This window comes from Pygocentrus nattereri, chromosome 23, assembly GCF_015220715.1.
Source record: "Pygocentrus nattereri isolate fPygNat1 chromosome 23, fPygNat1.pri, whole genome shotgun sequence".
Taxonomy (NCBI): Eukaryota; Metazoa; Chordata; class Actinopteri; order Characiformes; family Serrasalmidae; genus Pygocentrus; species Pygocentrus nattereri.
Genome location: NC_051233.1, coordinates 28,169,044 through 28,187,095, shown reverse-complemented (window position 1 = coordinate 28,187,095; position 18,052 = coordinate 28,169,044). Strand labels below are relative to the sequence as shown.

At 39.9% G+C, this 18,052-nt stretch overlaps 1 long non-coding RNA gene across 3 annotated transcripts; it reads right to left on the bottom strand.

The window, feature by feature from the left end:
• Window positions 1-237: 237 nt before the first annotated feature.
• Window positions 238-15,679, bottom strand: LOC108414580. 3 transcript variants are annotated; one of them, XR_005129487.1, is made up of 4 exons: window positions 15,605-15,668; window positions 9,859-9,984; window positions 2,820-2,957; window positions 238-1,050 (listed from the first exon to the last, which is right to left on the bottom strand). It is a non-coding gene; the product is annotated as an uncharacterized LOC108414580 (long non-coding RNA). The 3 variants fall into 3 exon arrangements; XR_005129488.1 differs by lacking the exon at window positions 9,859-9,984 and having other exon boundaries at window positions 15,605-15,679; XR_001856880.2 differs by lacking the exons at window positions 9,859-9,984; window positions 15,605-15,668 and adding an exon at window positions 3,093-3,171.
• Window positions 15,680-18,052: the final 2,373 nt, after the last annotated feature.

Sequence of the window (18,052 nt, the reverse complement as noted above, 5' to 3'; positions counted from 1 at the left end):
TCTGATGATAGTCTCATCTTGCCATTTGTTCAAGTTTTTTGTTTTAGCTTGAGTTACATTGAAGAGAATCCTCATTATTAGTGTAGATGAGTGTCAAGGGGGATTAGGAAAATAATAGCTACAATAGAAAACTTGTAAAAACAATAAAACCTAATGATAAAATGATAAGAATTATTTTAATTTGAAATAACTTTAGTGATCAAGTCCTATGAAAGAAATGACAACATAATACATATATAGTACAAAATGTTCTCATGTGTTTATTTATAGTACAGACATTCGGCAGTCGTTAAATTCTCTACATCATAACTTTAAACCATCATATTTTATAAAGACGTTTGATAATAAAAGCAGTGAACATCTGAATCCTCATTCTTTAATGTGCGATGTTCTTCTTAGAATATAATTGACCTTATTTGATTTAGCAGAGACTTTTATCCAGCAGTGAAAAGCATGAAAGAAGAGGCACGTCTGTGGCGTAAAGAAGACGAGTAAAGGAACAAAAAGGGTTTTTGTGTAAGTGCAGAATGAATGATTTATGGGTAACGGCATACAATCCTGTTGTGTGGTTCCTCTTTGGTCTGAGTATGGAAGTGTACAGGCAGACATGTGTTTTCAACCCTCCCACAGCCAACAATCACATGCAAACGGTTGTCGTTGTTAGTTTCACTAATTTTCTTTATTTTGCAACCACTTTTAATTCTCTTGCTTTCAACTATGAAAAGATTGAATCTCTCCTGACTGATGCACAGATTTCCATCACTATATTTAAAGCCTTGACCGTTACAGATGTTTTTAACTGCATTTTCATCAGCTTTCCTAAAGAAAGTCTGCAAAGGTACTCTTCCACAGAGCCTTTCTTTATTTAGGTATTGCATTTGTTTTTGCAGGAGCTTAATCCAGTTGTCTTCTGAGTTCTTAAATCCTTTTGGTAGAATGTGCTTTGCAGAGAATTCGTTGTAGGAATCATCACTATAATTTCCTCTACAGGGCAGGTCATAGCTGCAAGCCAGAGCCAAGAGGAACATTAGAAGGAGAGAAAGCCTCATCCTGAAACAGATGGGGAGAGGAGCATAAATAGACATAATCAGAGAGGCAATAGATAGAGAGACAGGTGTATATATAAAATTTAAAAAATACAATTGTACAGTGGGGTCTGAAAGTCTGTGACCACATCGGTGAAAATCTGGGATTTAAACCAGGAAATAAACAAGGAAACATAGGACTTTGAAAATTTAAAACAAGGAGAAGTCAAGATGAGTAAAATGACGCCGAAATATTCAAGCTCCTGCACTATTTCTGGGTCACTATTTTTTTCCTCACATCTCTTCCATTAAAGCTTGTCTGCAGATGACTCCCATATGGATTTGATCTGCTCATCAGAGGCCTTTGGTCAAACTTGTGGAGTTCAAGCCAGATCAAGCGCACAGTCGTTAAAGTGAAATACTGAGAAATTCTAATACGGAAGTAAACATTTTTAATGAAAAAATTACATTAAATTTGATAAAAACTGAGGCATTTTGAATGGTGGTCTCAGGACTCCATTGTAAATGTATACTGGTGAGCAATCAGCTCCTAACGTCTTTGTTGTTGACAAAGACCCCCCACCCCCCCCAGTGGGACACAGCAATCTTTGGTCTAAAAAGCATAACGGGGTGTGAGCAGGGAGACCAGAGGCTCTGCATTAAGTGAAATGGGAGTAAATGGAGAACATGCCTGAGTGCCTTGAACAAACTGCTGTTTTGTGGATCACAGTATAATAAATCGACTGACCTATCGTACATCTTCAACAGTTCGTATGTATCACATCCATTTTTAACAAGCCACAATGTGTATAATATGAAAAAACAAAGGTTTTCTGAGACAAGTAACAGCAATATGGATTTGCAACAATTAGGGTTGATTTATGGTACCGTGCCAGCGGTTCAGATAACTGGCGTTCGTAAATCGTCAAGCGGAGATGGTATGATCAACAAAAGATGAAATACTGTAGAAAAGTATCTTTTAAACAGTAAAATAACTGAAAATGATATGGCATGTGTTTCTCAGACATCAGCTCATCAAAAGCACTTAAGTGATCCAAACAGCGCACGAAATATCAAAGATTTAACTCGTCAAATCCACTTTACTGAGAGTAATTCCACTGTTTTATACCAGACATATGAGCACACATTTAACAAACCCAGCAAACATCCAAACTGCTCTTTTCCCATTCATTTCCAATTCAATTTCACAATATTCAGACAATAAAAGCCATGTTCACGTTACATAGCAGCCTCTATCAGACAGTATCCGAGGCAGTGACCCAGAAAATGCCTCTAACTGCAGGTCTAAATATCAAGTTCAATTACAGCAGCAGTACAAACGCTTTTTTTCTGCAGTGCATGTACTCTATGAGCAAACCTAAACAGCTGTAGTTTGTAACCATCACTATTTCAGTGAATTAGGAAAGCAGTGATCATTTGTCATTTCTTATAATCTTTGGTACAACCAACCAGCACTTTTGTATTCTGTCTTTGTTCTGCCCATAGCCCTACTGTATTGGTTGAAATGTAGACCATGTGTCGAGTAAATCCAATCCAACATGTTTTTTGGTGTTTGTGCGCCTGCCTTTGCTTCACAGTGAGAGGAAAAGTGAGAACATGTTGAGGTTCGACAACAGCGTTAGTAAAAAGCACAATGCGCTCCGTAATATCATTTCACTCACTGTAGCCAGACAAGCGTGACTTGTACATGCAGCTCAATCCCTACACAAAACATCGTGTGTTTAATGAGAGTGAGGTTTCTTTGTGTGGTAGAAGACATGCTGTGAGACGTACCTGCACTGGTTCCATCGGATCTTGAACATGCTTTTAACATGCTTCAGTGGATGAAAACTATGCCGATAAGCCTCCAGAAGTATTCAGCCCCAAATATTGGTTATCAGTGTCCTTGCTAACTAATAGTCGGTATTGGCCCTGAAAAAAACAAATCGGTCAATCCCAACTAAGAAGCAGCCCTACAGTTCTGTAAGTTAGTTCTGTATTATTCTGTCCTGTCCTGTGTTATTCTCTCCTTTTTTCTCTTTCAGAAATCTAATAAATGACGTTTACCTGGTAAGATGTTTGCAGTGATGTGAATGAGGGAGTCTCTTGCTCAATTACTGTGCAGTTGTGCTCATTTGAGGAAGAGCCCTGCTGAATGTTTCCAACTCAGTAACAGCTCAGTGTGGGGAGAGGGAGAGAGAGAGAGAGAGAGACAGAGAGAGAGCGCGAGAGAGAGAGAGCGCGAGAGAGCGCGAGAGAGAGAGCGCGAGAGAGAGCGCGCGAGAGAGAGAGAGAGAGAGAGAGAGAGAGACAGAGAGAGAGAGAGAGAGAGATGAAGAGATAAGAGAGGCCCCTTTACTCGAGCCTCCTTCAGCCCTGACTGAAGTGTGATAGATAGATATATAATTGCAAACAAAGTGCCTTATGTCTGTACAGTATAGATTGTGCATGTACATATGCATGTGTTAATGGGTTGGTTAAGCTGTCTTAACCAGGGCTAGCAGTGTGTGTGACATAGTTGAGGCTATCTGTATTAAATTCAGTGTGTTAAATTCAGCATTTTTATGTAGAGGATGTGTTAACAATAAACATGTAATTTGAAAAGGGGTGCCCAATATTTTGCATTCAACTGTATAGTCAGAAAATAGAAGAGTGAATAATTAAAGAAAAGACCAGTAACTAAAGGGAAAAAAGGAAAGCCCAACGTAAAGTGTTTTAGTGAGGTGCAGGGCCATCATAAGCTGCCAGAACAGCTTCAATGCACCTTGGCATAGATTGTACAAGTTTATGGAACTGCACTGGAGAGAGAGAACCATGTTATTCAGAAAGATATTCCTCAGTTGGTGTTTTGATGATGTCGGTTCATAATCTACCAAAGGCGTTCTACTAGGTTGAGAACTGGTGAGTGAGAAGGCCATAGCATATGATATACCTCAGGCACATCAGTGTGTCGGGGGGTCATTGAGGCCTGTTCCGTTCTCTTGGTTTATGCTACACATGCTCTCACTCTCATGAGCTGAACATGATGAAGAATGACTCATCTGACCACGTCACTTTTTTCCACATCTCTGTAGACCAGTCCTGATGGTTTTGCACCACTAAGCTATCAAATGTACTCACATGTAAATGTTCTTGTTGTCTGATCACATCATGCACTGACAGCCTGGCTATTACATATCACACTAATACATGAGTATCACAGCCATTGTGCACTTTTGACAGCGTAGTGATGTCTTTCACATAGATCTAAAGGCAAAGATCCCTTTAGTCACTGTTCCAACTGAAACAGTAGCTGGTTGAGCAGTTTTTGGGACTGAAGCTGCTGCCGTCTGCCCAGGAATAAACCCTCCATCAAAGTCGCTTATAAATTTTCCTTTGCCAGCTTGATCCAAAATTGAGCTCAACGTATTTATGCTTGCCACAGAGCATCAGCATAGAAACTATTGTATGTGGACGGGTTGTACATTTTGTTTTGTATGTACTGTGCTCTAAAACACATCACTTTTTGTCAAAAAACACTTTTTTGATCACCCATACATTTTAAATACTCAAATAGCCATTTCTCTGTTTTTCAATCAATTTTAACATTGTCAAGTAGAATAACAATAGTCAGAGATTTAAATATTCACACTGAAAATCCTCAAGACGCACCAAGTAAGGCATTTATATCTGTCAGACGCCATAAGTTTCACCCAAATTATAAAGGGGCCCACACACTACCACAACAATCAGCTGTCCATTTAATCCTACCAAGTTAGATATTATGACCAGGTTCTTAGCGGATACTTTTCGATCTACTCTAGATAGTGTGGCTTCATTAAAAAGTAGCCACGGAACAAATAATCTGTTTATGTGAGTTCTATTATCCATCCATCCATTTTCTAAGCCGCTTCTCCGTCAGGGTTGCGGGGGGGATGCTGGAGCCTATCCCAGCAGTCTTCGGGCGAAAGGCAGGATACACCCTGGACAGGTCGCCAGTCCATTGCAGGGCAGACACAGACAGTCACTCACACCCAGGGGCAATTTAGCTTGTCCAATTGGCCTGACTGCATGTCTTTGGACTGTGGGAGGAAACCAGAGAACCCGGAGGAAACCCACACAGACACGGGGAGAACATGCAGACTCCACACAGAGAGGATCCTGGTCACCCGGCTGGGGAATCAAACCCAGGCCCTCCTTGCTGTGAGGCGACAGCGCTACCCACCACGCCACCGTGCTGCCCCTGAGTTCTACTAACAAACCAAATATTCTTTAGCTGGACCATGACTGGTGTGTGGATGGGTGTCGGCCTTTTTTTGGGATGTCATATACATGGTGAAAACTGTGATTTCAGTTGGGTTTTTTCTACTCATCCTGCTCTTTGCTTTCATGTTTTACTGAGCCAGTGTGTGACTTTATACTCTAACAAGCCTCCCAGACACTGCTTTTGAAAATGATCTCAAGAACATGATTCTGCCACCACCATGCTTCACTTTAGAGATGAAACTGTCAGGGTTATGTGCATCGCCTGGTTTTGTTCAAATGTATTGCCTGCCATTCAGACAAAGAGTTCAATCTTGGTTTCATCAGACTATAGATTCTTGTTTGACATGGACTATCAGTCCTTTATGCCCATTTTTTCCAAGCAGCTATCATGTGTCTTTTACTGAAGAATGCTGTAAAGGGGGCTGCCCTTTTGGCAGGTTTTTCCATCTCTATACATGACCTCTGTAGTTCCGTCAGAGTTACCTTGTGTCCTTGGCCACCTCTTCAACTCAAGCACTTCTGGCCAATTTGCTCAGTTTGGCTGGGCAACTAATTCTAATAGTGATGAAAGTTGTACTCTTTTATTCATACTCCTCTCCAGACCAGCAACATTGTGTCAAAGTTCTTTGAACAATTCCTTTGACTTCATGGCTTATTCATTCTTTTTTCTTTTGCTCTGACATGCACAGTCCACTGTGTAGTCGGAGCTGCACCTTTCTGAGACGCTGAAACAATGTAAGCCAGTTACAGCTGAGTGAGTCATCACCGACTTTCTTCTTTTTTAGCACCATCAGAGAGAGAGAGAGAGAGAAAGAGAGAGAATGGAAATATCTCAACCATTATCTGGCCTATTTTAGATGGCAGTGTGGGAAAATATCTTCACAATTCTTCTGATGAACAAGATAAACCACGCTTTGGATTAACTTCACCTGACAGAGCTGACCGAAGTGCTGTATCTCAACTCTGATCTACTTCATTCCTGTTTGAGGTGTGAAAACATCTTCACAAGCCCTCAGATCATCAAGATAAACTACACTTTGTGGTTAACTTCAACCACTACTGATGCACTTAGAAGTAAATTAAGAAGATAGAACATTAGTTATTATAAGATAATAATACCAGCGTAAATGAAGTTGTGTTTACTTTAATATGTTATGACCTGGTCTGTGGTCAGTCTGTAAGAGAATGGTGTGAGATGCATGATTATGCTTTGTGAGTGATAATGTTATAAGTGGACCTTAGGGGGGAAATAAAATACAAGAAAAATGAGATATGGGCCATTTAAGTATTTTAAAGTGTTCTATTGCTATGGCTTATAAACAGCTTGTCTGCCATTGTTTTCTGGTCTGTAAAGGGAAGTGTGTCTGATTACAATGACTGTGGATAAGTTCTGCTACTGAAGTTATGTTGACTTCATTCCTTGACCCTCTGAGGACTCATCTAATAACATTCACTTCTGCGAATAAAATAACAGAACGGATCCTAAGACGCTGTTGTAGTTTTAATAAAAGGGGAAATGATGGGGTCGAGTTAATGAGGGTAGAGCAGGGCAGCTGTACTAAAACAGGCAGATGGACTGCAGTGAGTAGTGTGCAGAGTAGGTTGGGTCGGCCCCACACAAATTCATGGCTGAGCCTGTGAAAATTTTATGCCCATGTTCAACCTATCCCACCAGACGGGGGCAGCTGTGGTACAGGAGTTGCCAGAGTTGGAACTGGGTCTTTCCATAACTGGAAGACAAGTGACCATTTAGCAATCTTTAACTCACTGGGCCTGCCTGAGAGCGACTTGCTGACATCTTTAAGATGCGCCTGAGGGGCAACATCCTTGTTGATTGGATCTCACTAATGACACTGTGTTCAGATTTGTTTCTGAGCTGAGGGCTGTGCTTTAATAGTTTTCATCTGTCATGAAGAATCAGCAAGCAGAGGGAATTGAGTGAAAGTGAGTTTAGATAATACAAATATATCATAATAAAGAAATAATACACTGAATATTCAAAGTCCAGCACGTGTGGCAGGTTTAGTGGGGGAGAGTAAAGTGAGTCATTGCTGCCACCTGGTGAGACTGGAATGAAGTCACCTCGATTATCTATACATGTATTAACAGGACACATACAGCATTCATTAATATTGATGTTGATTTGTATGAAAATGTCAAAGTTAATATAAAGTTGCAAATAAATATACAAAAAAATATTTAAATAACTTAATGTTTCCTTTTTTTTAACGAGCAAATTCATCAACCTTTATCTAATTACTCAACACCTGAGTGTTGAGCTACTGCTGGCCGAGACTGAGATTAGTCTTTGTAGGTTGCTGGGCCATCTGACCTTTGAGGGAGGTGCTATGTAACTTCTTTATCTAAATAGTGTTTACCAGTAAGAAAGAAGACACACAACTCATTTACAAGTGGTTGTACATTATTAAAGGGCTGTAGTCAGCCACAGCCATGCTCTACAATAAGCAGGGTTTTAGGCTAACAGCTAGTTCTACACTCACCTCACCTCTGCCTGCTCTTGCTTCCAAGCTCCCACTTACTCAGAAGTTCTTGTTTTAATGCATAAGCATAGCTAAAAAATGCATTCCTGCTGTCGCAATAGTATTCTTGGTCAGAATAAACCCAAAGATTAACTGTTGGAGAACAATATCCCAGAATAAGCATGCAGAAAACTTCAAACACACTACAATATAACTTTTTATCCATGTATTTTTATATCCACTCGCTGCCCCACACTACATACACATTCCCTTATTAGCAGGTTTTTTTTTTAGCATTTTTCATTTTTGGAGAGTCATAGCCTCCCTTTTCCCTCTTTAGATAGACTGTATTTTTAAATAATTTATACTTTACTGAACATAGTACATAACTCATTTTGAAGCTTAGAAAAGAGAGAAAATCAACAACAGCCACTGCACAAGCATTAATCATAGCCTAGACAACAATTTGGAATGACCTGAAAAAGAAGAAATCACTGGCGTAATAATAACCAGATATCACGCAGGTTGGCCAAGGAAAACAGCAGTTGATGAAAGAAACACTGTGAGAGCTGTAAAGAAAAACTCAAAAACAACAGTCAGTGAAGTCAGCAACAACCTCCCCAGGGCAGAGGTGAACGAATCCCAATCCTAGAGTCAATGACCAGACTCCAACCCAATCAAGTATGCACATCACCACCTGAAGAGGAGACTGATGGGAAAACTCCCCGAAACAACAACTTAAAGAAGCTGCAGTAAAAACCTGGAAAAGCATCACAGAAGAAGAACCCAACAGTTTGGTGATGTCAGTGGGTCACCAGCTTGATGCAAGTATTGCAAGCAATGGACATGTAACCAAGTATTAAGTGTTAATTTAATTTGACTGTCGGAAACTATCTGGGCAGTAAGTGTGATTTTGCTTGTAAAAACATGAAATGTCACATTTGTATGTGAGCTCAGTCTTGGGGCATTAACTTGACCTGTTTATGTCCAAGTGTTGATAACAGTAATGACTGACCACACCACACCAGGGGCAGACTGAAATCCAATATGAAGGGCAAACTGAAGAGTACTACATATGAAATTTGAGTAGTCGTACTACAAAAGACAAAAGTTCATAGTCGTTCTTTTATGGGTGTAAATTAGAACAGGGATAGAGGGCATACGGTCTCCTTTTGAAAGTGCTGCTTTGACTCTCACAGCCTGAATTTAGTTTGTATAGCCTTAAAGTTTGTAAACCACAGTCTCCACACTGAGTTTTGAAAAAAAAAAAAAAGAATGTGGTAACCCAACGGCTCATTTGACATGATACACAGTGTTGCAGCGATCCTTGCAGCCTTAAATCCAAGTAAAAGCTATGACTATAAACACACTTCTGGATGCGGACCTCGTATTGTAAAGTAGCAGAACCGTTTTTGGTGCCATTTTCAAAAAAGGTTCTATATAGAAGCAACACATTCTCCATCAGTCAGAGGAACAAGAGTGGTTCACCTGTTCACCCGTTTTCTTATCTCTCTCTCTTCCACGCCTCTGGCAGCGCTGATTGGACAGAGAACCCTATAAAAGTGTGGAGTCGAGTCATTCAGATTGTACTGGTTCAGGACTCTTCTTGGACGCGAGACCATCCATTTAGGACTGCACAATACTCCAGCGTGAGACGCTCCCACTCACAGCACTGCAAACTTCTGACCAGGTAAAGTTTTTATTACATTTGTAAAAGTTAGACTTACTTACTATATATGTATATAATGTGTGTGTATATGACTTGTTTTGATCTATTTGTTTTGCTGCTGGAGGAGAACAGAGAGAATTTTAGATTAACTGAAGTTAAAGCAGCCTTTTCTTCTAATTTCATGTTTGGGGAATCCAAGAGTGACTTGACAAGTTGAGATTGTAATGATCTTTCTGACTATTGAAATCGAATTCTGATGTTCAAATTGATTTTATTGCAAGTGGTTTTACCTTAGAATTCTATTTTTCAACTTACACATATGAATATAAAAAAGTGACAGTTCATTTCTTACTTGATATTCAATATCTGTATTTTGCACATGCAAATCATATTCCTGACATCAACTAATGAGTAAGCATTGATGCCGACACCGACACACCTTGTCTCTTTCAGGATGAAGCTTTCTGTTCTGCTGTTCCTCTCAGCTCTGGCTCTCAGCTCTGGATCACGCTGTACGGGGAGCGGTAACAACAATGGCTACAGCAACTTCGAAACGAAGCACATTCTGAAAGAGACATTCGATTTTAATTCAAAGGAAGCATGGAAATCATACCTAGAACATACAAAATTCAGCAATAAAACGCTCTGTGGAAGAGTACTACTGCAGACTTTCTTTGAAAGCTCTAGCGAGTCTGAAGTTAAAAAGATCTGTAACGGTCAAGGTTTTGAACAAAACGGAGGCAAAGGCAACCTGTGCGTCAGTAAGCAGAGGTTTCCTGTTCATATGATCATAAGCGAAAAAAAGGATAGTAAGTGCATAATAAAGAAAATTACACATGATACTCTGTATGTGATTGTGGCCTGTGACAAGGTTATCAACCAGTGTCTGCCTGTGCACTTTGAAAATCAGACCTGCACGGCTCCAAACAACAATGCTCCAGTCTGTCAACCATAACTCGCCTCATTCATTCTACACAGGCACGCAAAACCTTCTCTGCGCTTCTGAAATAGAAACACTCATTCTGCTTGAGTGTGGGGTCTAGACTGAGTCATTTTGAGTGTATTCTTCATGCATGTGCTGCTTTACAGTACAAATGCTGCAGAGTGTTTTCTTTAGTCTTCTTATTTACACCAGCGCAGTGCCTCTTTCTCAATACGCCACAGTGTTGGATAAAAATCTTTACTGAATTCGTGAGTAAATTATAATTATAGTCTTTTAAGAAAGTAGAACTTCTTAAAAAAGTCAAATTAAAGTTTTCTAGATTGTATTTGTGATATTACATGTTTGGTCCTGTGAATGTTTTAAGATGTGGGGCAGAGAAAGCAGCTACTGAATGTCTGTACTCAAGATGTTTGTAAAGGCTTGAGAAAACATTCTTCACTCAAGAAACTGGTGGAAGATTTGCTTCATCATCTGTTCTTTTTCTTTATGCTGTAGCATTAAAAATATTAATCCACAAAAAATGTTTGTGTCTTGTTTGGTTGGTGATAATCATTAACACTGAAGAAGGTGCCTCTGCTATAGGCAGTGAAGCGTTGACCAAATGTACAAAACAGAGTTATGGGTTTCTTAAAGCGTAGGAGGAGGACTACATCTACAACTCCACCTCCCTCCTCTCTAACCTCCCACCACCTTTCCTACCTCTGCATGTCCCACTTCATCAGAGCTGTGTTTAATGGCTTGTAAGCTGCCAGAGCTCCAGCACAAGTCTTCTCTGCTTCTACAGTCAACCAATCTCTCCTCATCCTGCAGATACATTATGAGTGAATGGTTTGAACTTGACAAATGGTGATTGCACTATGAAACTAGTAGCCAGTAGTTAGCATGCATGCTTTTGTGTATGTTTTCTGTGCATGGAGCCAGGTTGACTCCAGCTTCATGCCCTTGCAGAACTTGCAGATGTACGGCCAGTTGCTTCCTCCCTCTGTTTTTTTCTCAAAGTTAATCTTCTTTGTCAGAGTTATGAGGAAGAGGAATCTTTTGAAAAATCTATGTTAATGTAATAGTAAATCACCCCACTGAGGATGTGAACCCAGGCTGTCTGAGTTATATTGCAGGGCCAACCAGGTGAGCCACCACAGGTTTTAGGGACACAGGACCCAAGTGCCAAGCTTAGGTACAGCAGATGGATGAGCTGAGCTAAAGAACTTCACTACTGCGTGAAAATCCCAGCAGATCAGCAGTTTCTGAAATACTCAGACCAGCCTGTCTGGCACCAACAGCCACGCCACGTTCAAAGCCACTTACATCCCCTTTCTTCCCCGTTCTGATGCTCGGTCTGCACTTCAGTAAGTTGTCTTGACCACCTCTACACGCCTAAATGCACTGAGTTGCAGCCGTGTGATTGGCTGATTAGCTATGTGTGTTAACAAGTCATTGTACCTAATAAAGTGGCCGGTGAGTGTAGGTGCACTTTGTAGTTCTACAGTTACAGACTGTAGTCCATCTGTTTCTCTGATACTTTGTTACCCTGTTCTTCAGTGGTCAGGACCCCCATGGACCCTCACAGAGCAGGTACTATTTGGGTGGTGGATCATTTTCAGCACTGCAGTAACGCTGACGTGGTGGTGGTGGGTTAGTGTGTGTTGTTCTGGTCTGAGGGGATCAGACACAGCAGTGCTGCTGGAGATTTCAAACACCTCAGTGTCACTGCTGGACTGAGAACAGTCCATCAACCATAAAATATCCAGCTGCCAGTGTCCTGTGGGCGGCGTCCTGTGACCACTGATGAAGGACTAGAGGATGATTAGCTCATACTGTACAGCAAGAGATGAGCTGTCGTCTCTGGCTTTACATCTACAAGGTGGACCAACAACGCAGGTGCATCTAATAGAGGGGACAGGGAGTGGACAGTGCGAAACGAATGGACCACAGTCTGTAACTGTAGAACTACAAAGTGCACCTATAAAGTAGGTGGAGCTGATAAAATGGACAATGAGCATAGAAACAAGGAGGTGGTCATAATGTTATGCCTGACTGGTGTAAATCACAAAACAACAGCAAAATGACCCTGTTTTAATCGGGAGGAGGAGATTAACTTGTCGCCCGATTAACTTGCTGAATCTTGAGAATAACAGCAGTCCATATAGTAAGGAGAACTGCCCCGATATGCTATTGGTTTATGTAAGGTGTGCTGAGAATCTTTGTGTTTCTGTATATTTGCAATTGCCTGGTCTGTTATTCTATCTCATGGTGCTGTATGAGGTTTGAGAGCCATCTATTGGTTTAACTGAGTAATGACACCTATATTGTTGTATTTCATGTTAACTCATTAATGTTTATTATTGTATATGTTTTCTATTGCTGTGTAGGAAACCACACCCCCGTGTTTATTGTACGTTAGAGTCCAGAAGTTCCCTTATTGAAGTTGTGTGGTAGTGGCAAACCCATCAAAAAAATGGATCAAGTTTATACTTGGACTTGTGATTCTGACCAATCACCTGTGGTGGGCTAGCACATCCTGAACCCGGCACATTAGCTGTAATTGGAGTAGCCAGAGTCAGCTATTCCTTCATTTCACCTTCTTTTCCCCTTACTCAGGCTTATTATTGGGTTCCTACATGGACGTAACTGCAAACTGCCTGAGCTGTTCTCCATATCAATCATTTGAACACAGATCCAAAGACCAAGAGCATTTCTGCTTAAAATAAAGCAAATAATACTAGTGTGCTGTACCAATAGGGCCGAATCTGGGTTTTCACATGTTCTGTAGAGTTTGACATGTTCTGTAGAGTTTAGGGTACCAAAAAGTGCATCCATAACATGTCTTGTATTTTCTGAATTAAAGGATGAAGTTCTGAATCAAAACTACCATTCTGCACCATAAAAAGTGAAATAAAGATCACTTAAACGTGTTTTATTAGCCTTCACTCTTTGATATGTTCATATATAAGGAAATATGTCAATAGGTCATGTGCAGCACTTCTTGGCTACGAGTTCTCATCGTCTAATGGCTACAGACAGCATGATAATGCAACATGTCACAAAGCACAACTGGTCTTAAACTTTTTTTATGAACATGACAATGAGTTCAGTGCTCAGCGGCCTTCCCAGTCACCAGATCCCACAGGACACCTTTGGAATGTGGGAGAACAGGAGATTCACAATATGAGAGTGCACTGGAAAAATCTGCAGGAATTGTGTGATTTACTCCTAGGAGACAACTAATCTAAACCCATCAACTAAAGAAGTAAGCTGACTGCCGTTTGAGTCGTTTGATAGACTGATTACATTATTTATATATATATAGCTGTTGTCAGAACAAAAACTCAATTTTTGTTGATTTTTAGATTTTGACATAATTGGAAAATGCACGTTGGCTTTTATGCTGTGTGTAAATTTCATGTTGGATGGATCAAAATAAATAGCCAAAAATTACTTGGAATAAAGTCTGGTTCCATTGACTCCCATTGAAAGTAACATATGTTTTTTCCTTCTCCTGTAAAGTTACAATTTTGGAGATATGAGGTTCCGACAGCAGCGATATATTTAGGAGAGGAGTGTATATGTGTATATATATATATATATATATATATATATATATATATATATATATACATACATACATACATACATACATACATACATACATACACATACACACACACACACACACACACACACACACACACACACACATTGGCCACTGTATTAGGTACAACTTGCTAGTAAAAGGTTGGACCCCCTTTCAACAAGGTGTTGGAAATGTTCCTCAGAGATTTTGGTTGGCTATTTGAGTTCCTGTTGCCTTTCTATTATCTGGAACCAGACTGCCCATTCTCCTCTGACCTCTCACACCAACTGCCGCTCAGTGGATATTTCCTCTTTTGGTTGTGTGTGAAAATCCCACTAGATCAGCAGTTTCTGAAATACTCAGACCAGCCCGTCTGGCACCAACAACCACGCCACGTTCAAAGTCCCTTAAAACCCCTTTCTTCCCCGTTCTGATGCTCGGTCAGCACTTCAGTAAGTTGTCTTGACCACCTCTACATGCCTAAATGCATTGAGTTGCAGCCGTGTGATTGGCTGATTAGCTTTTAGTGTTAACAAGCATCTGAACGGCACATACCTAATAAAGTGGCCAGTGAATACAATACATACACATATATATTCTTGTTCTTAACTGCCAGGTGATCAGAGCTGTGATGTAGATAAAAATGTACTTCAGTACAAATGTTGTTACACTGATTGAGGAATTATTCACATTGAAGTAAGTAAAGTCACCTTAAGCAGTTTCAGAAGAGTGAAAAAGTCTTCAACAAAAAATCCCTGAAGCAGCAGGTTACTTCATACATGTCCCAAAGCCTGTGATATCAGCACAGAGACGGAAAAACAGGGGTGGCTGTTTTCTGCTGCAAAAAGTGCTCTCTATTTCACACATCAGCAGAAAAAACACACAGTACTGAGAAAATGGGGAGGTCACCAGGGGCGTTGCCTGGGTATGTAAAGATCCGGGGCAGATATATATATATATATATATATATATATATATATATATATATTTTTTTTTTTTTTTTTTTTTACAATACGTACCCTGATATATAATGTTTAACACTAATATGGAGTTATATTTTTTTATTCAACAGATTTAAAATTTAACAAAGGGTGCACAAATTCTGCAGAATGACTGTTGGTGACCTAAAGATAGTGAGCTTTTACTAAAGGACATGTTTATTAGCTGATCAGTTGGCTCCAGTGGAAAACACACAATTTTAGGGCAGTGACCAGGGTTAAGAAACTGCTTTAAACTACCATCATAAAGTATTGTACTAAATTCTGGCTATCCACAACGTCCACCTTCTAGCTAACTACTTAACTGCTAGTTAGCTAAATGGATTTTCATTCATTATAGCTTACAGTCCTACAATCCCAAATTATTGAACACAATTTGAAAATGAAATAGTTATTAGCTTATCAGGGCATGTTGAACATACTAACTATAACTAGCTATAACATAACTAGCTATATATGTTTTTTTTTCTCAAACCTTCACTACCTAAGCTATCTAGGTTAACTAGCTAGATAGGTTAGCTAACTAATTCCGAAGCTGACTAGTGACAAGCTGCATTTTATTAAGCACACAGTGGGTTTGATCTGTGTGTTTTGATTCGGAGACGTGTGTTTTTAACCAGCTATCAGATCCACAAACAATGTCATCACAGTTTACATAGTTAACTACCGTTACCTTTCTCCTTGAAAAAACGCCGTATATCCATTTTCTTTCACCGTCAGCTTCCTGCAACCTGCTGCCAAAAATGGCTAGAGCACATGTGCGCTCCCCCACGGGGGTGCGGGTGGGGGTTGGGGTGGGCTCTCCTCCGCGCCCGAAAAACCAGCAAGCTGATTGGCTGTTTCTCCTGAAAGGCGGAACTTTATCCTTGAAGCGGCACTATGATTGGCGTAAAGAGATTTCCTATTCTCACAGCAGCATTGGCCTCCTCATTAATAGTACAGCTGAGCGAAAAGGTTCGGGGCTACTGGATAATCATTCGGGGCTGAAGCCCCGGAAGCCCACCCCAGGCGACGCCCCTGGAGGTCACCACTAGCCACATGCTTCACACGGACAGTGGCCAACCCAAAACATATAACCCACAACCTGGCACAGCACAACACAAGTAACACACACACGTAACTGAAAGACAACATAAACCAACACGATAAGTCCTCTTGTCAGAGGGCACGTGCATATCATGAGCCTTTGAGCATAGTCATCTGCATCGCCATGCCTCCAGAGTCTCCAGGAAGTAGCGCCAACCAGTAGCAGGATGCTAAAGTACATAAATGCAACAACCAAATCTAAATAATATGATTAATCTTTGGGCAATAACCAGAAACATGAAGTGCCAACAGGTAGCAAAGCATGAAGGTTAAAGCTAGGCCTTCCGTTTGGAGCATAACTGGAGCAGCCCATGATAATGCTGAAGTCTGCAGGCCTCCCTATGAGATTCTAGCAGTGCGTCAGAGCTAATAGCAACTCACGTTAATATTAGTTGGCTGTTTTAGATTCAGCCTGGACAATTGAAGCTTATAACAGATGAAGTAAGTTTTATTTAACACTTGTAACCAATTCATTAACATATATTTTCTCGTATGTAGAAGTTTTACAGTGACTCCTTTACAGTGTGTAAGAATAACTCTGTTTCAATTCAGAACCTTGTAGAAGTTTTTATACATCTGTCTGATGAAAAGACGGATAACACCATGTATTATGAGTACAATATGAATACATGAATACAACAGCATTACAAAACTTCATGTAAAGCCTTTTGGAAATCTTTAAATCCGATTTGCTGATACACTCAATGTTTTTTAAATACGCTGAAAAATAAAATGAGGCAGAATTAAAGAGAAAAATATAAAGTTAACCTTATTATATTAACCTTTGGATTTAAATAAGAGAATTATGCCAAAGATAGATACACCACTAAGCAGCCAGTGTTACTTCAGGAGATAAAAGGATCTATAAAGGAGTGATATGGCATCACTTGACCCCTGAAAGCTTGGAGTTGGGCCAAATCTTAGAAACATACCACTACATTTATCCTAGATACTGAATTCTGAAAAAGCCCAAAACACTCCAGAGCTCTTAACAAATAATGATGTTCAATTGGATCAACCTGTCCAAGAAAGTCAAGAAATAAAATAAAACCCACCTCATGAATGTAAAAACTATATTATATACAAGTTTTTTTCAAAACAATAAAAGAAAGAAGTGTTCTGAATATTTTCCTTAATAAATCCTGATACTCTCCGGTTTATTTTGTATGTTCCCTTTTTAAGTTTTATTGAAAATATATGAGCTGATACTTTGTAAAACTTTATATAGTAAGGGGTTTCCCGCTATCCAAAACAAATGGCTGGAATGTTTATAGGACTCTAGATAAATGCCATCACTGGTGAATCTAATCTCCCATGTCCAAACAAATTTCCATATTACACACTTAACCTCGGAGAACAGTGATTTACAAAGAGAGTCATTGAAGCTAAAGGCTTTTGTTTTGTCATTTGTTGATTATTTATTATTCTACCATTTATTGACAGATTATGGACTGATTTTTACCCCCTGGGCTTTATATAAATAACATTGACCTAATTGAGATTGAACTAAATTGTTTTTCTTTTCTCAGCACATTTGCTCCTCCTTATTTACTCCTAGGAGACAACTAATCTAAGCACTTTACTCCATCAACTAAAGAAGTAAGCTGAAAGTAAAGGGTTGGGTCTTTTGAAAGACTAATTACATTTTCAGCAACCAATGAATATATATATGTGTGTGTGTGTGTGTATGTATATGTATATATATATTATATATTATATATAACGTGTATATATATGTAACTTCCTGATTCGTGGCCCCCTTGTAACCTTCGGGACACGAACCCCTTGTAACCCCCTGGTTGCAGGTCCTTCAGTAAATCACGTCACGACAAGTTGGTTCTGAGCTTTTACTGGAGTTCATCTGCTGGAGCCTGTTTGAGTATAGTCAGAGGGAATTCAGCAGCTAGTCAGTATCGTACTTCTCCAATCTCACAGCTATGAGGCACCAAAGAAATTGCATCAGTTCGCTATAGCATTCGGACCACATGGTGTACAGAGCTAGCATAACTAGCTGTGACTGAAAACCGGTTACAAT